This window comes from Delphinus delphis, chromosome 11 (genome assembly GCF_949987515.2).
Source record: "Delphinus delphis chromosome 11, mDelDel1.2, whole genome shotgun sequence".
In the NCBI taxonomy this organism is placed as follows: Eukaryota; Metazoa; Chordata; class Mammalia; order Artiodactyla; family Delphinidae; genus Delphinus; species Delphinus delphis.
Genome location: NC_082693.1, coordinates 13177357 through 13200482, shown reverse-complemented (window position 1 = coordinate 13200482; position 23126 = coordinate 13177357). Strand labels below are relative to the sequence as shown.

At 40.8% G+C, this 23126-nt stretch overlaps 1 protein-coding gene across 2 annotated transcripts in view; it reads right to left on the bottom strand.

Moving 5' to 3' along the window:
* Positions 1–23126, bottom strand: part of DERA (deoxyribose-phosphate aldolase) — a 258807-nt gene that overhangs the window by 57442 nt on the left and 178239 nt on the right. The window contains exon 12 of one of the 2 annotated variants that reach the window (XR_009521155.1): positions 10793–10840. The exons of the other annotated variant lie outside the window; for it this stretch is intronic. The gene's annotated coding sequence lies outside the window, so the exon portion shown is untranslated. Of the gene's footprint in view, positions 1–10792; positions 10841–23126 lie in introns of those variants that run through there. 2 annotated transcript variants of the gene reach the window in all.

The following is a 23126-nucleotide window of genomic DNA, read 5'->3' as shown; positions in this document are numbered from 1 at the left end:
TCTCGCAAACCCAGGGAGTACAAGATCAGGATTTCCTTAGAGACAGCAAGACAAGTTGAATCAGGTTGCCAGTTCTGTTCTGCTCCTTAGAATAAGTTAGAGCTATAAGCAATGCCACTGCAATTCCAAGACCTAGGTTTACTTAAGTGAACCTAATAAACTTGTCCCCAGGTTTCCTGCTCTCCAGCTTGGGGGTTTGATTAGCATCATAATCAATTTATCAATGATCTGGGCCCAAAGGGATTTTGATCTCAATATTTTTCTCCTTCAGCCTCCTCCCATTCAGGCAGAAAATTAACAAAACGTGTTGATTAAATAAGTTTTAAAAATAAATCTAGGGCTTCCCTGGTGGCGCGGTGGTTGAGAGTCTGCCTGCCAATGCAGGGGATGCGGGTTCGTGCCCCGGTCCGGGAAGATCCCACATGACGCGGAGCGGCTGGGCCCGTGAGCCATGGCCGCTGAGCCTGCGCATCCGGAGCCTGTGCTCCGCAACGGGATAGGCCACAACAGTGAGAGGCTCGCGTACTGGAAAAAAAAAAAATTAAAAAAGAAATCTATTTTCTTTTTACAATGATCAATTAACAGCAGATCAAGTAAAATTTTACTATATCCACATGGCAAACTACTGGAAGAGGTAATTTTTTTTTTTTGGTTTATTTGTTTGTGTTTCTTCCCCCCACCCCCCCGAAGGGAATAGGAGCTGGAGCTGCCTACATAAACCTTGTTCTTTTCATCCTCTGACAAGGATTCCCAAAGGAAGATCCTGGGAGATACTATCTATCCCAGCAGGAAAACAAACAGAATCCCATCCTGCTTTTGAAGTTTTTCACTTTTAAAATATTGCTCTTGTGATGATAAGCCCTTTTGAGATTGACTTTTTTTTTATGGACATTCTGATAGTGTTCAAATCAGAAGCAAAACAAACTCACCTTTGGATTTCATTTTTTGTCAAGTATACTTTACTGAAAACTGAACACCTCATTAGCAAGGAAAAAAGAGATCAACCAAGTAGTCTGGCATTTAGCTCCAAAATTGGGTGTTCCTGGGTAGAGTCTGATGGTCTCCATAACCCAGGCTCCAAACTTTAGTATGCCATTAAACCCGGTCCCAAGCATTGTCTTAATGCACTGGCAGTGCTTTTTCCTCCACTCCTGTTGTCTAGAAAAATGCACATTATAACTCAGCCTGCTGAGAAAATGTTCATTTTATCTCTGAACCCTCATGACCATTTTGAAATTAAGAGACAATGTTTTGAGGGGAAGTGGTAGAGAAGGAAATTCTTGTTGCTGTTGGAATATGAGTGAGATATTCCTAGCCTTCCTCTAGCAACAGGCATTCAGCAGAGTCAAACTAGCATTCTTAGGACTTCCCTGGTGGCGCAGTGGTTGAGAATCTGTCTGCCAATGCAGGGGACACGGGTTCGAGCCCTGGTCTGGGAGGATCCCATATGCCACGGAGCAACTAGGCCTGTGAGCCACAATTACTGAGCCTGCGCGTCTGGAGCCTGTGCTCCGCAACAAGAGAGGTCGTGATAGTGAGAGGCCCGCGCACCGCGATGAAGAGTGGCCCCCGCTTGCCACAACTAGAGAAAGCCCTCGCACAGAAACGAAGACCCAACACAGCAAAAATAAATAAATTAATTAATTAATTTAAAAAAAAACTAGCATTCTTAGACACGCAACAAATAATTGTTGGAGGCCCATAATGGTATCGACATTTGTTAGCCCTCATCCTCTAGGAAGAATATCCAGCCAGTATATTGACAAATATTATTTATCACTATAAAGCCCATCCACGTCAAGCCTGAGAGAAGTTTGCTTTGTCTTATTCCCATATAGCCCAGTTACAATATTTTTATGTAAGTTGTGAATGCCAGTGGCATTGGATCTGAGCAGTCAATTCACAGAAGAAAAATTGAACAGCCAAAAAAAAATTAAAACCCATATCAAAAAATGTTCAGCCTCATAACTAATTTAAAACATCCAACTTTAAACATCAATGACATATAACCCAATTTAGTCTTCACAGGGGAAAGCCTAAATCCTTCCTAATGCCTTTGGAATTCTTCAGAATCACTTATAATTCCTTTCACGTCTTATTTCACTTTGGCTGAATGAGTTGCGCACGTGGATGGAGCATCTTGTTATTTCATAATGCTGTCCTTTTTTTGTAAACAATGTGCCACAAACATAGACCATATCCCCTTTCCTTAATTTTCATACAAAGAACAGATTTACCAAAGGCTTATGGTGACAGAAAGGTTAGGAGTCGGATTTCTCCAAGCCCTACTTATTTTAAGGGCTGCCCCGCCTCCTCTGTTTTCTGAATACCTGTCCCGGGACTCAGCCCCGCCCATGCCCCCACCTCTGCCCTGAATCTCCTACGTACACATCAAAACTCAACATCCCTCATTTTTTTCCTGCAGCTTTTCACCCACTACTTGGCTCAGGCATTCTGAGACACTGATACTTTCCCCTGAATAATAAATCTCTCTTCTGTGTCCCACCCTCTGCACAGAAAAACTGAACCGACAAGACTTTGAAAGCTCCTGCCTTGACCTTCTGTCCAGTCCACAAGATTCTCTGAAAAGAATGGAATGGTTGAGATATTTGTTTTCTCATTTTTTTGAATTATGCCACCTCCTTTGAAAAGCAGAAACGGCTGCAATCAGTCTGGGCTTTAAGTATACATTTTTAAATCTTTTTTATTAAATAATTAAGCTCTTCACAATAATAATACTCAATGCCAGTGAGGGTACAGTGAGATAGTCACAGTCACACATGACTACCAGGAATGCAGACTGGTAAAAATTTGCTGGAGAGCAATATAAAAAAAGAGCATTAAAATCAGACATTCTAAAGAATTCATACTTCTGAGCCTAGTAATTCGATGTCCATAAATTTATGCTAGAAATAGCGATTTATGAATTGCTTTTTATGTATAAGGTGTTCCTTACAGTATTGTTTATAACAAGAAATTTAAAAGTCCGATGATAAGAGAATAATTGAATAAATGATAGTATATTCATACAAAATGCAGCCATTAAAAATTGGGTTTTTTTTGAGGAAATTGTAAGGCATGGGAAATGTGTTATTCCTGTTACTGGACTTAAGTTCTCTAAAAACATGATTAATTGATGATTAATTCATATTTGTAACTCCCAAATTTCAACACAGTGCTTGCCATGTGATATGTGCACAAAAAATATATACATATATTTGGTGAATGGTGAATAAATGAATGAAGGAACGAGTGACTTTTCGCTTGTTGAAATTCCCTTTCTCTTGCTTTATAGTTCTACGTGATCTCTACCCTTTTGGAATATACAATTAAGATGCGAAGACAGGATAAAGACACGTAACAAGAGTGAACAAAAGAAGACCCTTTACAAGGCTTCACTGACTTCCTGTTTCCAGTCCCTCTAGTAAGGAGCTTGGAAGTCACCACTCCATCCTAACAAAAGGTAAAAAGCTACACAACCTGAAAAATCAACAACTCCTCTTGGATCCATTAGAGAGGACAGAGGGCAAACCACTGCCCCCATGACTGGAAAGACAGATAGGTGAATACAGGGACTCATGGATTGCCAGAGCAGAAATACATAAATGGAAACCTCTGTGGGAACCAATGGCAGGTAGGAAAACGTGAACTCTAACTGATGAATTGCTGGAGGGTCAGTGCAGACAACTATGAGAGTTATAATGAAGTACCACATCATGTTCACACTGTGGGGAGATGGAGGTGTGGGGGAAGAAATCTGAAACGTCCTGGCGAAAACTCGTAAACCGATCTCCACTGCTTGAATAAACAGACCCAAGTATATTAGCTACCAACCCTTCAAGAGGTATATAGTATTCATGATCAAAGGTTCGCACACTGTCCCGGAAATTGCAGTAAACCTCTCCCACCCATACACCTACTCTCTCCAACAGTTTGAGAAGACGGACGTAGCTAAGTAATTGATGAAGAATTTGGATTTACACCTGCTAACCGACTCAAACTCTTTCTTGTTCAGCTGTTAGTCTTGACACCAAGTTTCCAACAAAGCACAGGTCTTATAAAATTACCTGGTTAAAGATCTTCCAAATTAATACATTCAGCAAAGAAAAAATTTCAGTAAAGGTGAGATTAAGACAAATGACAGAAATACTGTATATCTATTTACGTACTATAGCCCTTTGGAGGGTCATAAACTATAATGATATCCAATAATCTTTCCCCCGTCCCACCCTGGCCAAACCAAGTTTTGTTCCTTTGGGGGCAATATTATCCCCATTGAGAATGAATGGTCTGCACTAAATCTGATGGAGAAAAAAGCTATTTAAAGTGCAATGCTCTTAAAATGCAGTGCCAGATGTGTAGAATTATCTTTGCATGTAAGATTCACAGCATATATAAAAGGCAGCACATTATTCTCTTAAGCATTTCATTCAATCAGTTTATTTTTTTTTCCAAAAGGTTCCTATTTCTTTGAAACTTGGAGGTGGGGTGGGGGTAGTGAGAAGTAAAATTTAGAAAGAAAAGAAAACTTTGACAATAGAAAAGCAGCAAATGATTGAATTAGAGATAAAATTCACTATCTGTTTGAGCACTCCTGACATGCCTTTGATAGATTGCTATTGGCAATTCTCTACATAGTGCCTTGCATTTCTCTCTTCGCCCCTCTCTCCCATTCTCTCTCAATCATTCATTCTGCATATAACATACACAGCCACGTATCTATATCACTGAGAAAGGATCAATCATTTTTTTCCCTATGCTGCTGAGACATACAATATTTATCACAGGTTATAGCAAAGAAGAAAAGAAAAATCTAAGAATATTCCCTTCAGCTGTATTTATGTTGTGGAACCAGAGCGTACCAGTCTTCCTCGTTTTGTTTAGTCGTCCGCTCAACCCAGAACAATCTGTAGTGCAACCAGGGTGATAAAGTTAGGTACCCACTGGCCGCTGGAAGGAAAAACAGACCTGCTTATTGGGGATGTTCCTCACCGTATTAAACACGACTCCCATTCGGCAAACTCCCTTCCATTTCTTTAAACCTCTCAATACCTTGTAAATCAAATATTTATCAACTGAGAACCTCTTTTCTAGCTGTCTGATGTTTCAGCTCTGACAAAGTTGGACACTAGCCAGTTGGTGAAGAGACCTGTTAAAGGAAATCAGCCACAAGAAAAAGAAAAACTCTATTTCATTTTTATTTCACAGGAGCAGACTGCCAACGACCTCCCCGCACTTTTTCTTTAAACTTGCGCTCGTAAGAATGCTTGCGTGGAAGGAACAGGCCTGGCTACTCATTTAGTCAACAAATATTTACTGGACAGTCATCAGGTCTTTGCATCCTTGCAATCCATGTTTAAAAGTTGCTGAATGGCTATTAAGGTGACATTGTAACCAACAGGCAACTCACAGGAGTACTGCCTAAGACATAGTGGTTTACAAAGGTGAACAAGGATCGGTTGGACCAACCGTATGGCTACAGGAGGATAGAGGAGCTGTTTATAGAAAGCTTTCTGAAGGAGACAAGCCCTGAACTCTGACTTAAAACAGAAGAAGGAATCCATATGGTGAGTGGGCAGAGAGAGGCTACAAATCTACATGAAGGCACAACTGGCCTATTTCCAGGAAAAGGAATCGCTGCAACAAAGTTACCATGTAGATGGACCACATTTAAAATGTCAGAACCATTTTCAGAACTGTTCTATAAGCAGTTATATAGACTGCAGCCTAAAGTAACACCATCAATAATTACCTACGAAATATCTTCAGTTAAGAAACTTCAGTGTCATGAGTAATATTGCATTCACTGTAGTTACTGGCTTATCGATTATTGGAAAGACACACTCAACACACTGAACACAAACTGGGTTACCCAAGCCCAAAGTGCATCCTGTATTTTGTTCTGAACTCGGATACACAACAGAATGACGAGTGGCAATTTTTAAACATATGCACTCTCAGGACCCACCACTGGAGTGTCTATTCCAATGGATCCAGGGGTATAGCAAGGCATCAGTGGTTTTCAGAAACTCTACAGATGACCCTAAATTGCACTACAATTGCAGGCTATGGTTCAACGTAGTTTCTTATGGCAACAATTTCCAAAATCATTGGCTTCAACTTAGTACTTTAGCATGTCTACACACTGTTTCAAAAGTTGGGTTTTTAGCCTACCCTGCATTTCCCACTTTCAGAATCTACACTCCCTTTTGGCAGAAAAATCATGAACACCGCACTTTCCAGATGCTACAGCTAAGGATTTCTGCATAATCGTATCAGTCCCTTGCACTTAACACTAATGTAAGAACTCCTGCGTGGCGTAAGTATGCCACCATATTTGCAAAAGCCCAATAGCTGTCACATGACCAAGAGTTTATGTAAACAGTATTGCTGGTTTATATCAGGGGTGTGTGTGTGTGTGTGTAACTAAAGAAGAGAAGAGAGAAGATAAAGTTCTGGTCCAGCTCTCGTATCAAGTACCTACACAGCATCAGGCACCTTGCTGGGCACTGGGCACCTTGCAATTCCTGGTGGTATCACCAACCTTGCTTTCATGAATCTTAAGAGTACAGCAGAAAAGGCAGAAAATAAATAAGTACACAACATATCATGACTCATATAGTAAGTACTGGGAAGAAAATCAAGGAGGTACAGTGACAGGGGAAGGAAGGAAAAAGCCTTCTCAGGAGAGTCAGGGAAGGTCTCTTTAAAGTGGTGACGTTTAACATTTAAGCTTTCAGCTAAGACCTGATGGGTAAGATGGTGTTACAGGTATATGAGAAAACCTGGGCCTGGAAAGAACGTAACCATCCTGGGCCATCTATGAAATGATGAAATCGAACTTCATGGTTTCAAATGATACTTACTGCTCTAAAATTCTATAAAGAATAGACTCAAGTAATTAGTGGGTAAACAGGGAAATGAAAAGCATTAAGCAAAGCATTTTACTCCAATCTGATAGACATGCTAAAGTTAGCGATGGAAAAGATCTGTCTGTCTAATTCCAAATCCACCAATTGGCTTAATGACCCAGAAATGAGGTTACTCACCTTTTCATATTAGTATAACCAGGAACCTCTACTCACAGGTCATCTATGTGGCATTTCTTGAAAACACTACTTTAAAAGGGAAAGCTTAATGGACAAAAATATATAAATGAATAATGTAAAACAAAGACAGGAATCAATTATTCTCATTAGTCAAAAGGACAGAACAAGAACTAATGGCTTTTAAGCTGTAGTAGGGAAAACTTGGGTTAAATAGAGCAGAACCTCACAAATTCTCACTTCAATAATTTCCAAACCCTATAATTTCCAGTAAGAAAACTAGTAGTCTTGGCTACATTTCAATAAGCATTTAAGAGCACAAAGGTAGATAAAGAGCTCTCACAAACTAGGTTCTATTACTCTTCAAAATATGCTGCAGGAATATCTGCGAGGTAGAGTCCCACATAATGGTACTAATAAAGTAAAAGGCCTTTGTAAAAAGTAATAAGTTAAATATAAATGTCGCTATGGCTGCCTCCTGTCCTTATAGAACTTTCTCTCTCAGTTGAGCTTTTATTCTCAAGATCAATAAATCTTCGGGGGGTTTCCATATAAAAATGTGAATTAGAAATCAGACATCAAAGTATCTTCTTTCCACCAGGAAGAAGATTTGTTTCATAAAACTTTCTACTATATTTATTTTAAATTGATACATACATCACACAGAAAGATGAAAATGGTCCTCCAATGTCATCTTTTCTATATATTCAGAACACAAAGAAAAGCACTACTTCAAAATAAAACAAAAAACACTTAAGTAAATTATGTTATGTCTGTTTTAGCATTGAAGAGGCCAACCTTTCCTCTTTAGCTTAGAAAGTTAACGGTTAAGCTTGGGCATGGAGTGATCCAACACTGGATCGGTGGTTCTGAATAAAACCTCTACCACGTGCTGAGGAGCTGCAACCTTCCATGGACATATCAGCAATTTGTGATCCAAGAGTGGAATGTGTCTGGGTTAAAACTGAGGATATAAACTGTTGTGTGAAAGGCAATGTCTTATCAGATAAAATGCCTTATACAGAGGACTATAATGAGCTGGAAATAAAAAAAGTAAAAGGCATAGCAAAATGGCCAAGCGGGTAATGCCAAATGAATGCTACTAGTAATATCAGCCAATGTTTACTGGGAAAGTACTATGTTTCAGGTGCTTCTGGAACTCTTTATTACTTCTTTTCATCTTCACAATAACCCTCAGGGGACGTATTGTTATTATTCTTATTTTCAAGACCAGGAAAAAGAGACTTGTTGAGATTAAGTAACTTTCCCAATTTCAACAATAAGTGGTAGAACTGGTATTTGAACCCAGAAAGTCTCATTCCAACCCCTGTTCTCTGAATGTATACACTGCAATTCAAGCTATAAGCACATAAGACGATTTGGGGGGGGAAGAGTGTTAAACCAATCTATTTGGTTATTCCCAATTCAAAGACATCTTAAATCTCCTATATTAAACCCATGTCAGGAGGACTCAAATCATAGGGTTCCTTCCAAAATGAAAAGGGCATAAGCCTTCTTCCATGATCTGGCAACAAGGTGTATTGTCCTAAGGTAGAAGGCCCATTTGATACATAGTGGAAAAGGCCCACCCCGTTCAGTCCATGGGATTGTGGGAAATTTTTGGAAGACAGGTAGAAAAAGAAAGCAGATATCAGAGTCTTTTATTATTTTCTTCTCCTACCTTACCTTCCTCATGACTTTGTAGAATTAAAGGGGTTAGACGTAAAGAAAGCTGAAAGAGGCTGCTTTACGCATTCTCCTTACCTACGAGAAGCAACAGTAATGTAATCTCAATGGCTCATCATGTTCAGGGAAAAGGAAAGCCAGAAGTCGGCTCCCCTGGCTGCCCCCAGTCCCTGACGATGGAGATGGGATTGAGAAATTGAACTGCAAATTAGAAATTAGTTCAGTCTTAACCAAGCAGAAGAGAATGGGGGATGGGTTACACCAGTATCACACTTCAGCCCTGGTACTATTAGAACAAGAATAGGAAAAGCTGTACTTGAGCACTCAGTTCCAGGAGCAGCTCAGAACAGCCATCCCTCGGCAGAGATCAGCAAGTTACAAAACACAGTGACTCATGGTCAGGTAAGCAATTACCCTCTTTCATGCACCTCAATGCCATGGTAAAGAAAAGATGGTTATGAAGGTTTGAATTGTGTTCCACCCAAAAGATACGCTGATGATATCACTTATATGTGGAATCTAACACAAATCAACATATCAACGAAACAAAAACAGACTCACAGATACGGAGAACAGACTTGTGGTTGCCAAGGGGGAATGGGATGGGGGAGGGATGGATTGGGAATTTGGGATTAGCAGGTGCAAACTATTATATATAGAATGGATAAACAACAAGGTCCTGCTGTATAGCACAGGGAACTATATTCCATATCCTGTGACAAACCATAATGGAAAAGACTATGAAAAAAAATATATATATATATGTATAACTGAGTCACTTTGCTGTATAGAAGAAATTAACACAACATTGTAAATCAACTATACTTCAGTAAAATTTTTAAAAAAAGATATGTTGAAATTCTAACCCCCAGTACTTCAGAGTGTGACTTTATTTGGAAATAAGGTTGTTTCAGGTGTAATTAGTTAAAACAAGGTCATACTGAAGTAGGGTGGTCTCCTAATCCATGACTGATGTCCTTGTAAGCAGATGGCCATATGAATACAGAGATACACAGGGGGACACCACGTGAAGATGAAGGCTGAGACTGGAGTTATGCAGCTGCAAGCCTAGGAATGCCAACGATTGCTAGCGTACTACCACACATTAGGAATGGGCAAGGAAGGAGGCCCCTAAAAGTTTTGGGCAGAGCACGGCCCTTGATTTCGGACTTCTGTCCTCCAGAACTGTGGACAATAAATGTCTGTGCCTTAAGCCACCCAGTTTTTGGTACGTTGCTGTAGCAGGCAACGAGGAAACTAATCTAATGGGCTTGGAGATGGAATTCCAAAAGACTCAGCATTTTATTTGAGCAATCTACAGAGAGGCTGATTTACATAAAGAGACTACTTAAACACTAGACTAAAAAATAGCTGGGGTTTTCTTCCCCCACTATCCAGTGGGTGGGAGCTTGTGAAGAAGGTCAGCTTACTATTGAAAAATGAAGAATTTACATTTTCTTTGCACATCTGACTATAGTGTGAGCATATCTGTGACCTCACATCATGTGATTACTGAAACTGTCAGAATTTTGCTTCCTAGATAAATAAGAAAACATGGTCAGGGCAGTAAATAGTCCTATCTGGTTGAATGGCAGCAAGTGAATGCATGAAAGCAAGGCACATTGTTTTCTCAGTTTTCCCAATTTGCTTATTTAAACAACTTTTTCTGTTTTAATCCCCTTAAGTGTGTTGCCAGAAATTCCAGTATTATGAAGGGTGTTGACACACAGGTTTATGAGAACCTCTGCTCCTTATTCTCTCCCTCAGACACACTGTCGACCAGACTCGCCTATTAAACACACACTGTGGGCTGGGCACTGCAGTTATCATGTCAAAAAGATATAATCTGTCTCCTCAAGAAATAGTCAAGTAAGTCATGGACTATAGGGAAGTGTGTTAATTATGTGGCAGGATATTATTTGTTTTAATAACTTTCTCAAATTGGAGTAAAATGCTGGAAGGATGAAGAGAGACAGTGAGACCTGTATGGTAAAACTACACAGAGCCACAAGAAATCAGGACGATTTCTTACCTAACAAGGCATGAGAGCAGCCGTGGCCAGAAGGGGCCATGTGGATGATGGAGTGGATTCTTTTCCTTGGAATTTCCTGAAAAAACACCAAAAACTAGGTGACTTAAAACAGCAGAAAAATATTCTCTCAACAGTTCTGGAGGCCAGAAGTGCAAAATCAATGGGTCAGGGACTTCCCCGGCAGTACAGTGGTTAAGACTTTGCCTTCCAATACAGCAGATGCAGGTTCGATCCCTGGTCGAGGAGCTAAGATCCCACCTGCCTCGTGGCCAAAAAACAAAAAAACCATAAAACAGAAGCAATATTGTAACAAATTTAATAAAAACTTTAAAAATGGTCCACATTTTAAAAATCTTTTTTTTAAGCAATGTTGCAGGTATCTGCTTTCTTTATATATATATATATATATATATATATATATAAATTTATTTATTTTACTTATTTATTGTTGGCTGCATTGGGTCTTCGTTTTTCATGCAGGCTTTCTCTAGTTGCGGCGAGCGGGGGCTACTCTTAGTTGCAGTGCATGGGCTTCCCATTGTGGTGGCTTCTCTTGTTGCGGAGCATGGGTTCTAGGCATGCAGGCTTCAGTAGTTGTGGCACACGGGCTCAGTAGTTGTGGCTCGTGGGCTCTAGAGTGCAGGCTCAGTAGCTGTGGTGCATGGGCTTAGTTGCTCCGTGGCATGTGGGATCTTCCCAGACCAGGGCTCGAACCCATGTCCCCTGCATTGGCAGGTGGATTCTTAACCACTGTGCCACCAGGGAAGCCAAAAAAATCTTTAAAAAAAAAAAATCAATGGGTCAGCAGGGCTGTGCTTCCTCTGAAGGCTCTAGGGAAGGGTCTGCTCCGTGTTCTCAGCTTGCTGTGGTGCTGGCATTCCTTAGCATCCATTGGCTTGTAGACACATCACTCCAATCTCTGCCTCCATCTTCACTTGGCCTTCTTCCTATGTCTCTTCTGTTTCTTCAAATCTCTCTCTCCTTATAAGGACATCAGTCATTGGACTTAGGGCCCATCTTAATCCAGTATGACCTCATATTAACTTGATTACATCTGCAAAAATCCAATTTCCAAATAAGGTGGCATTCACAAGTACTAGGGATTAGAACTTTAACATATCTCTTGGGGGACAGAAATCAATCCACACATGGGGTGATGGATATTTAGAAGATGCTGGCTTTTTTTTTTTTTCCTTATAAACAAAAGACATTTAATTCTTAAAGTTCTGGAGTCTGGGAGTCCACAATCAAGGTGCCAGCAGACTTGGTTTCTGGTGGAGGCAAGCTTTCTGGCTTGTAGATGGCTGTCTTCTTGCTGTGTCCTCACACGGCAGAGGGAGAAGGTACTCTTTTGCTCTTCTTATAAGGGCACTAATCCCATCATGGGGGCCCCACCTTCATGACCTCATCTAACCCTAATTACCTCCCAAAGGCCCCATCCCTAAATCCCATCACACTGGGGGTTAGGGCTTCAACACATGAATCTGAGGGAAGACATATTCAGTCCATAACAAAGATCACATGTTCTGCCTCTCCAGACCCTCCCCTCTGTCCAAGCTTGAGCACAATGCAAGGGTCCTAAACCTCAGTCTCTATTCTAGAAAAAGAAGGTTAAGTCTCCAATGGACTGACATTAAGTATCAATCACCTTGGGAGAAAACAGGGTCTTAATATATAAATTGAGCTGTAGCCTCCTTATACATTTTGCTTTCCTAGGTAGTGGACTGAAATTCAGACACATGACAATACATTTGAGGAGATGTACAAAATATTTTTGAAGCACAAAGAAGAGCAGAGAAACCAGACTGAGGGGCTAGGAAGTGTTTCTCAGAAGCAGTGGCCTTAAGCTAAGCCCCTCAGGAAGAATAAAAATTAAACGCACAGCAATAAGAGATAAGAAAAATGCAAAGGCCTTCCTGGCAGGGAACCACGTGAGCTTAGGCACAGAGTCAAGTAAGAGTATTCAGGGCACTGGAATTCTTGCAGTATGACTTGATGTAAGAGTTGTATGAGGAAGAGAAGGAGATGGGGCTAGAGAGGTGGGCTGCGGCCAGATCGCAGATGTCAGAAGGATGACTCCAGCAGGTACGTGAAAGAGAGTGTGAGAAAGGCACCACTGGAGATGGAGACCAGTTAGATTACTGCAATAAATCTCCCTAAAACAATGGAGACCTGAAGGAAGACAGTCATGGAGGGATGGAAAGGAAATATATCTAATCATAAGGAGAAAGTTAATACAACCCCCGGTTTTCTCAGCTGGATGACCAAGAGCAGCAGCGTTCAGCATTTTGACTGTGATCCATGTTAGGAAGCATTTTACATTGAGACACTGTGTACACACATCCACACACCACACATGCATTCACACTTATGAATAACTGAGACTAAAGTTTCACAAAACAATACTGAGCCTTACTATATGTAATGCACTCTGATATTTTCAATTCTGTTTCTGTTGTTAAATGCTGGTCACAGATGAATAAAGAAGATGTGATATGTGTGTGTGTGTGTGTGTGTACACACACACACATGCAATGGAATATTACTCAGCCATAAAAAGAATGAAATAATGCCATTTGCAGCAACATGGATGGACCTAGAGATTATCATACTAAGTGAAGTAAGTCAGACAGAGAAGGACAAATATCATATGATATCACTCATATGTGGAATCTAAAAAAAAATGATACAGATGAACTTATTTACAAAACAGAAATAGAGTCACAGACATTGAAAACAAGCTTATGGTTACCAAAGGGGAAAAGAGGAGAGGGGATAAATTGGAAATTTGGGATTAGCAGATACACACTATTATATATAAAATAAACAACAAGGACCTACTATATAGCACAGAGAACTATATTCAATATCTTGTAACAACCTATAATGGAGAAGAATCTGACAAAGAATATATATATACATATATATATATATATATATATATATATATATATATATATATATATATAACTGAATCACTTTGTTGTATACCTGGATCACTGTAAATCAGCTATACTTCAATTTTAAAAAAACACACGTTTTACTGTTCCTACAGTATAAAAATAAATGAATAAAGAAATACTGGTCACAACCCATTAAATTAATTTCACAACACATTAATGTGTCACAATTTAGAATGTGTTTAGGAAATCACTTACTGAGGGGATGATAACACTGTCACAACAAAAGTAAACACAGGAGGAGAAGTTGCAGCAAAGGAGGGAAGATGAAGAATCAAGTTTTAGATACTTTGCTTTTGATGCGCTGGGACTAAAGCTTCTCTGGGCAGCTTTGGTTCCGACCATAGTCATCCCTCAGTTTCCACGGGGATTGGTTCCAGGACCCCTGGGGAATACCAAAATCCAAGGATGCTCAAGGCCCTTGTATAAAATGGTGTAGTATTTGCACATAACCTGTGCACATCCTCCAGTAAACTTCAAATAATCTCTAGCTTACTTATAATACCTAATACAATATAAATGCTATGTAAATTGTTGCCAGCTTGCAGCGAATTCAAGTTTTGCTTTGGGGAATTTTCTGGAATTTTTCTTTCAAATATTTTGGATCTGTGGCTGGATGAACCTATGGATATGGAACCTAAGGATCCAGAGGGCCAACTGTATACAGTTGCCTGAAGATCTGAACTTTGGCTCTAGAGATGACCTTCTAGGGAGGCCTATCTGAGGAGAAATCTGCTGAGTCCACAAGAGGCATCCCCACGGCTCTCACCTCCAGGCCCAGGTCCTGCTTTGCTGTGTGCCCCTGTTGCCCTGCAAAAAGAAGAAATCATTTTCCCTGATCCTGTATATGTTTAAGTAAACGTTGGACAAAGATCAAAGTCAATAGGTGTCTGAAAAAAAAAATTGAAAATTGGGGCTTCCCTGGTGGCGCAGTGGTTGAGAGTCCGCCTGCTGATGCAGGGGACGCGGGTTCGTGCCCCGGTCCGGGAAGATCCCACATGGCGCGGAGCGGCTGGGCCCGTGAGCCATGGCCGCTGAGCCTGAGCGTCCGCAGCCTGTGCTCCGCAACGGGAGAGGCCACAACAGTGAGAGGCCCGCATACTGCAAAAAAAAAAAAGAAGTAAAAAATTGAAAATTAATAAATGAACCCAAGGAAGGAAAGGCACCCTCAGATTTTGAATTTCTGAAATTTCAAATGCATGTTGTTGACAGAGATGAACATCGGAGACAGAATTTTAAACCTCACAGCAATGCTTTTACTAGGTAGACGATGCACACAACCAAAGAATCAAGTACATAATCAGTTATCTCTGGAGTATATTTCTGTTCTATTTATTAGTTAGTTTTATAAAACTCTGATAAACATAAAGGGGTACTCACTGAATATTCTGCAGCTTGAACTCTGCATACACACTGTCGACAAAAAAAAAAAAAAAGCACAACGTGAGAGTTGCGAGTTAAGTTTTATTTGGGGCAAAATGAGGACTGCAGCCCAGGAGACAGCATTTCAGATAGCTCCGAGAAACTGCTCCAAAGAGGTGGGGGGAAGGTCAGTATATATGTGATTTTGGTGAAGGGGGAGTACATGCCGTCGAGCACATATTTTTTTTGCAGAAGGTTTCTGTTAGTCACAAGTAACAGTCATCACCATGAAGGATTTTAGTGTTTTTCTAGATATGAGGAAAAACAAGAATTGGGCTCATAAAATTGGCACCTGAAAATATCTCTCTGAAGACCTGCTGTGCCAGTTTCTCCCAGAGCACAGAGTGCCTCATTTCAGCTCTCCACCCTGAAGTCCTTTCAGGGGGTGTTGAAAATCAGCAGCTGCAGCAGCACATAACTAAATCCTTGTAGAGGTAGCTGGCGAGTGCCAATGGCAAGGGCCAATCTGTAGTTGACAACACGCACATACACATACAGACACATATGCTTCTCTTTTTCCCTCCTTTTAAGCATATTTTTCTCTCCCTCTCTCACTCTCCCATACTCTGGTCCCCTGACCCTCTCACACACATCTCTCTCCCCAACCTTGAACTCTGACAGATTCCCTGTTTCACTACCAGCCACCACGAACTGGACCACCCCTCTCAGAGTATAAGTTATGAAGAGGGCTAAAATGTCATCACCATGACTTAGACAAGCAGAAGTTTTCCATTTCTATTTCAGTTGGGTATCGTGTGTTTAGTGGTAGTTTTCTTGTACTGGTTTTCTTTCGCCATCGACACCACAAGAAGTTGGCGTTCCCTCCATAGTCCTACCCTAGATTCCATTTCTTAACTTTATGCATCACTGGTTCCAGAAAATCTCATTTACTTTCATGGCGTCAACTACCATCTAGGCCTAGTAAGCCAAGTCTCTCTCCTCATTCCTCTTTTCTGAGTTCCAGAACTATTCTAAACCCATCTAATTAGGTATCTCCATGTGGAGCTGTACAATTTTGATGGGTCCAAACAGAATTCATTTTTCATCCCCTCTCCCAACTCACCCCTTCCTAAACCCATGCCAGCTCTCGCATTCTTGATATTAGTTCACTGGAGGAGAGAGGTCTTTTGAAGTAAAGGACTGATGGAAAGTCAAAATAACCCTGGTCCCAGAATTCTATTGCTTTAACAGAAGCTCTTCATCCTCATACAAGAAGGGGAGATTTGGGACTTTTTAACCAGAGAGTCGGTCTTATTAAACACTTTCAATAGCAGACTGTGTGGATCACCATGCAAAAGCACCCCACCATGCTGATTGAAAAAAAATCCTTTGGACTGCCAAATTCGGCTTGATCCCTCTCTTTCTTTCTCTTATGTTTCTGCTTGGTCTATGAATTTCAGCAGGCCAGTAGAGTCAAGTGAGAGTCTACCTAAAATGTGAAAACAAAAAATAAAGTTTCACTGAGGACTTCAAACCCCTTTAGCCCAAAGTTAGGACTCTTTAAAAAAAAAAAAAAAATCCCGTCTGTTATCCCACTCTGTTCATCTAAAAAGCAGGTGCTCATTGGTAAGCATCTGTGTTCTCCACCAAACACCTTCTAGGCGGGCACACAAGGAGAGCTTGGGTTTGAATGTCACAGCCTGGTTTGATAAGACACATCTAGCCTGTTAATTGGTCTCTAGGCTTTATTCATCTATCTCTTATCACTAAACTTGCTGCTCCTGAAGAGGAGACACAGAAAATTCTCAAGAGCTGGGGAGTAGCTTTATCAGGACTTGTAGCATTCTGTCAGTGTCTATGGTACTCAGCTGAAGAGGACCAAACTCTGGTTGAAGAGAATAGCATGGCAGGGAGAAGTTCTTTTTCCCCATCTGTTATGAACTGAATGTTTGTGACCCGCTGCCAAATTCATATGTTAAAATCCTAACCCTCAATGTGACAGTATTAGGAGGTGGGGCCTTTGGGAAGTGATCTTATAGAAGAGACTCCAGAGGGCTTTCTTAGCCCTTACCCTCATTTGAGGACATAGGAAAACAACGGTCATTTCTGACCCAGGAAGTAGGCTCTCATCAGATACCAAATAGATAGCAAATCTGCCTATGCCTCCATCTTGAACTTCCCAGCCACCAGAACTGAGAGGAATAAACGTTGTTTTAGCCACCCAGTCTGTGGTATTTTTGTTATACCGGCCCAAACTGACTAAGACACTGCCTAAAGATACCACTTGGCTCAGAGACATAGAAAGTAAATTTTTAAGTTATTACTACTTCATCTGAAAATAATAAATGAATTTCAAATGTCCAGTAGTAACTGGAGTAGGCAAAGAAAGTACCAGACTATATGGTTTAACTTTCTAAACTATAAAATGTCTGATGCAGTGTTTGACACAGAGCAGATACTCAGTAAATGTTCTGGTCCCTTCTATCCCCCCCTTCCTTCTCTGTTCCCTCCTTTTCCTTCCCTTTCCATCTGTTTCTATTACTACCTTGCTGTACATGACTAAAAGGCAGAAAATAGGCCGAAGCCAAATTACTTTAGCTCAGTAAGATGAGAAGTCCTATTCAAGACATGAATACTTAGAAGACTTCAAACTCTTCTAAAGAAGTGTTGGAAGGCTAAGGGGAGGAACATAGTTTCTTGGCCAGGCAGCCTTTTACGCATCCTGCAGGAGAAACTATTTCTGTATCTCATGTAGACGCCACTCCCCAAATCTGAAGACCCTAAAATCTCTGTTTTTCCTTCAGCAGCTGGAATGGCCTTACATCAGGTGAGAAGAATGACTAAATGCCAAACAAAGCCTGAGCAAAGGGCTTCCCTGGTGGCGCAGCGGTTGGGAGTCCGCCTGCCGATGCAGGGCACACGGGTTCGTGCCCCGGTCCGGGAAGATCCCACATGCCGTGGAGCGGCTGGGCCCGTGAGCCACGGCCACTGAGCCAGCGCGTCCCGAGCCTGTGCTCCGCAACGGGAGAGGCCACAACAGTGAGAGGCCCGTGTACCGCAAAAAAAAAAAAAAGCCTGAGCAAAATACGAAGTGGGAAAAACTTATATTTCGCATTTTTACCTCTCCTCTTACAATGCCCCTTAGCACTCCACCTGCCTAATCCTGGGAGTCTATCCTGCACCCTTTGCTTTCCATAAAATAAGAACTATCCTTTCTTCGTTATTCTTTAAGACCACTGATGTCTGTCACAATACTACTGCCTTACATCAATATAAAGCTTTGGTGTTTGACCAGGGTTATAACTGATAATTACCACTCTTGGGCTTCACAACTCTGCAAAACAAGGAAAGCGATTGCCCCCATTTTGCAAATAGATAAAGTGAAGCTCAGGGCTTCTTCAAGGTCATATGGCCATAAAGTAAAAAATAACGTAAGGGAGCCTTCCTATCTGCCTCCACTGAGACGACAGCACTAAAGGAGCTTTGTTTGGAAGGGTCTCTATTGCACCATAAAGAATGGAACATGATTCCAACATGAAAGTTCTACTCTCTTGACTGTCATCTTTTCTAGGACTTTCTGGTTGACCTTCTCAGTTTATCTCTACAGCATTAATACAGTGAATTTTTAAAAATTTAAAAATTGTTCCAAAAAATAAACTACCCTAAGAATTATGTTGGGTACTTGGGTTTGTTTCACTGAAACGTCTTCTCAAATTTCTTATGATGCTCACGCATAGACTCTACTACCTGAAGAAGTTTACAGGAGAGATCAAATGAATCCAGTGGCTATTCAAATGTCATGAAGGAACTTACCTGTACCCTACCCCTCTTCTATCTCAACAACCTAGATTTGGTAGTTGGTGTCGAACAAACTCATAAACACTGATGTATAAAGGTCTTTAACATACTCGACTTTAAATTACTCAAATAAGGACTAGAAATTACTAGAAAGCAGGTCGTTCCATTTACAACTTCGGAGCTAAGGGAACATGTGTAATCTCTATCCATATATAAATTAGTATTTCCCACGCAGCTCCTGTGTGATAGCTGTCACAGGGCTGTCCCAGGCTGTCACTCCAGAGCCTGTGGATTTAAAAAATGGAAGGAAAGATGGGAAGAAGGAGGAGAAAGGAAGAGAGGGAGGGAGGGAAGAAGGAAGGAAGGAAGGGAGGAAGGGAGGGAGGGAGGGAGGGAGGGAGGGAGGGAGGAAGGAAGAAAGGAAGGAAAGGGAAAAAGAAAGAAATCTTTAGTCTTTATCTAGATACTCAGTATTGAATAAGTCATTTTGAGAACTCGATAGCAGAGTCAAATCGCCTTTTTGAGTCTCGAAGTAAATTATCAGCCTGGTACAGACCTAGGCTAAGACAGATATAGCATTTAACTTCACGGGTGGCTATAATTTCTGGATCTGCGAAAGAGTGATTCCTACTTAGTATATTCCAAAAAGGACATGAAGTTTCTTAAAGGCCCTGTATAAATCAATTCACAATCATACTCAGATAGTTTGACTGTGACTCCAAAATGTCTGAGTTTCATTTTCTCCCTGTTAAAGATGAAACCACTGACATCCATTTTTTATGGACATTTCCAGCTAAAGACTTTTTTTGGTGAGTTAAAATTTGAAGAGCATGAAAGAGAAATTATTCTGATTTATGATGACTTCCAATCAGGACCAATTAAGAGAAAATGAACCAGGGAAATTGGAGTGGGGAAGGGAAATAAGATCCTGGAAAGTGAAAGTATTTAAACCTAAGTTTTCTTGCCTTTGCTATCCCCTGGGTAGAATTAAGCAAAGGCAGCCTCAGGATCAGGGTCCTTGTGCCCCCAGGCCTCACCCACATTCGGCTGTTTCACCTCTAATCTTGCTCTAGGCACAAACAGCTTCACCCGGGATTCAGTTACACCTGTGCTACCCTTTACCCAGGAGTCTATCAGACATACAGAAATGCTTGTCCTTTACTACAACATTCAAGTATTAATGTAAGCGAATTCTTCTAATAGTACCTCGTGCTCCAACTTATTTCTGACTTGGTTCCCACCTAAACACCTTCTGGCTTCAAGCTGAAAATCCAAGCCCTCAAAGTTTACCCATTTTTTAAAAGTATTTATGTCAGTACTCAGATCTGAGCACAAGGGGCCACAGTACTGGGTCAGGGCTTTAGAGGGTCCCCATAGCACACTGCGTTCATACACAAGAATGCACACACCCACACATACATACACAAACACACGCACATTTATTAAGGACTGCATGGGTGCTTCTGTCTCTTGGGATATGGCGCTGGCATGGGACAATTTGTATTTTAATCATCCACCCTCGTGACCACCGCTGTTAAGACCCCAGAGGAACACTCTTCATCTCCTGCCCACAACTTCTGCACAAAAGGTGACTTCACTCAATTACTGTGAAAGTTTGTGGGTTGTGCCACTGCTGATGAATGGACACTGCTTTAGAGCACGGAGGAGATTCCAGTGGCCAAAGTACTTAAGAGATGAGGCAAATTAATTAGCCTGTCAAATCTTTCCTCTGAGGGAATGTGAATGCGACAGATTATTGAATAACGAAGTATCGTTTCCCAGTAATGCTGTTTTGGGGTGTTTTTTTTTTGTTTTTTGGGGTTTTTTTGCTTTTGTGTTCCAATTCATGGTTCCAGAGGTATTCACAAATTAGTACAATATGTGCAACCACTGCACCTGGTAGCTGAGAAACATTCTATAACCTTAAATGTTCACGTTACTCTTACATTTGTGTGTATATAATTTGGATATATAAATACAAATATATACATACACACACACACACACACACTCAGATTTCTCAACCTTGGAACTGTTTATCTGGGGTAGGATAATTCTTTCCTTTTGTTGCTGTGGTTCCTCCTGTTGTAGAGGGCTGGTGCTTTTCTGTGCGTTGTAACCTACTTAGCAGCATCTCAGGCTTCTCTCCACTAGATGCTAATAGTTTCTCGCCCAAAAACACTTGTGAGAACCAAAAATATCTCCAGAAATTGCCAGATCTCCCCACATGAGAAGCACTAGGCTTGACATTACCTGTGAAACATGACATGGTTTCACTACGTTGGTAACCTGATGGGTATTGAACTCTAGAATTGTGCATTGTTCTATCTTTATAAAAACATTTAATACGATTGAATTAAATGTTTTAAAATTTAATTTAAAATGTCAGCTCTCTTAAATTACATTTAAAATTTTGATATTTATTCACTATATTCTGTATTTTACTTCTTTTTTTTTTTTTTGTAGTACGCGGGCTTCTCACTGTTGTGGCCTCTCCTGTTGCAGAGCACAGGCTCTGGACGCACAGGCTCAGCAGCCATGGCTCACGGGCCCAGCCACTCCACAGCATGTGGGATCTTCCCGGACCGGGGCACGAACCCGTGTCCCCTGCATCGGCAGGCGGACTCTCAACCACTGCGCCACCAGGGAAGCCTTGTATTTTACTTTTTAATAGACTACCTTGAATGTTTAACAGACTAGTTTGAATATTTTAGGAGAATATAAAGCCTATATGAAAAGAAATTTTAATTTTTGGTTTTACATTCACCTTAGCTTACATCTTTTGATAAAAAAATATACTGGGCTTAGATCTTGTAGGGTTTGTAGAGATGCCACAAACGTGACTGCCTAGTGACCTAAACAAAGAGAAAAGCATTATTTGTTTCAAAATCACAAAATGCCTATCAGAAAATAAAAACTACTAGTTGCTCAGGAAAAATGTACCTTTTCTAGAAACCGGAACCTGAGAAGAATCCATTCTCAATTTTTGGAGCTGAAACTCATCTGTTGTGTATAGACTGCAATTAGCATTTGTAGCCAGAGGTTTTCTACACGAAACATTAACTAAGAAGTTCTTTCACATTATGGTTTCCCTTCGTAGGATGCACTGGAGCCAACGGTGCAGCTGTTCTCACCCCTGCTTACTGTCACCACTACTCAAATTTCCCAGCTGGTTTCAGGGAGAGGGGATGATGAGGGGCAGCTGGACCAGTACTAATGCAATCTTTAATTGGCAAAAATGCACCTCGACTGACACCATTGCAGTCACCAGGTGACTGCAATGGCAGTACAAGTACCATCCCCACCCCTTCTCCATCTTCCCCGGGTTCCGAGCACAGAAAATGACTTCTAGGTCAGCTTCTGGATGTTAACTGGCATCTTATCACCGAACAAATGATGTTACAGCTGAAAATTACAGAGGGAGGCATCACGGTTTACATATTTCAACTCACACGTTTTTGCTCAATAAAATTAAATGCTTCTGTTATCTCTACAGCAAATGTCACAAAATAGCAAACTCAGTGCAGGAAGGACAATGTGTATTACATCGTCCAATAGGAACCACTCTTTTATAACCGATTAAACTCATTGCAGTTGAATATTCTAACAATTGTCACCAGTGCACATTTCAAGTTACCACCTCAGTACAATTTGTTTACAATTATCAGGGTTACAAATGGCCTTCCAAATACATCCTGGGGAGGTCTGACAAAGTTTTCTGTCAAGTATGTACTGGCCCAGCAGGGCAATTTTCAATCGGGCCCCAGAATACTACAGGAGGTCGATTTCCAAGTTACAACAAGTATCTGACCTATACATGCTTTTTATGTGATGTGTGAGTTGTCAATTCCACACTGGACCACCTCCTCTAAGGCTACTTACTATAACTATTGTTTCTTCCAGCTGTGAAACAATTTTAAAGGCACTCACTGATCTTTGATAAATTTTAAAAACTCTCCCCTCTAAAACAAACAAACAAAAAACCCACCTGTTTCTAAAGGCTTGATATTACGCAGAAATTATTTTCAGAGTGGCTATAATTCTCCATCTGCTTCCCCTAACTAAGCCTAGTTTCTCTACTGTCCTGGTTGTATTTAATAACCTTTCATATTTAGTGAGTGCTTATTCTTGCCAGGCACTGTCTTAGGTGCTTTGCTTCACACACAGTACGTCAGTTTATGTGCAGGACAATGCTATGAAATTATCTCCATTTTACAGATAAGGGGACTGAAGCTTGAATGA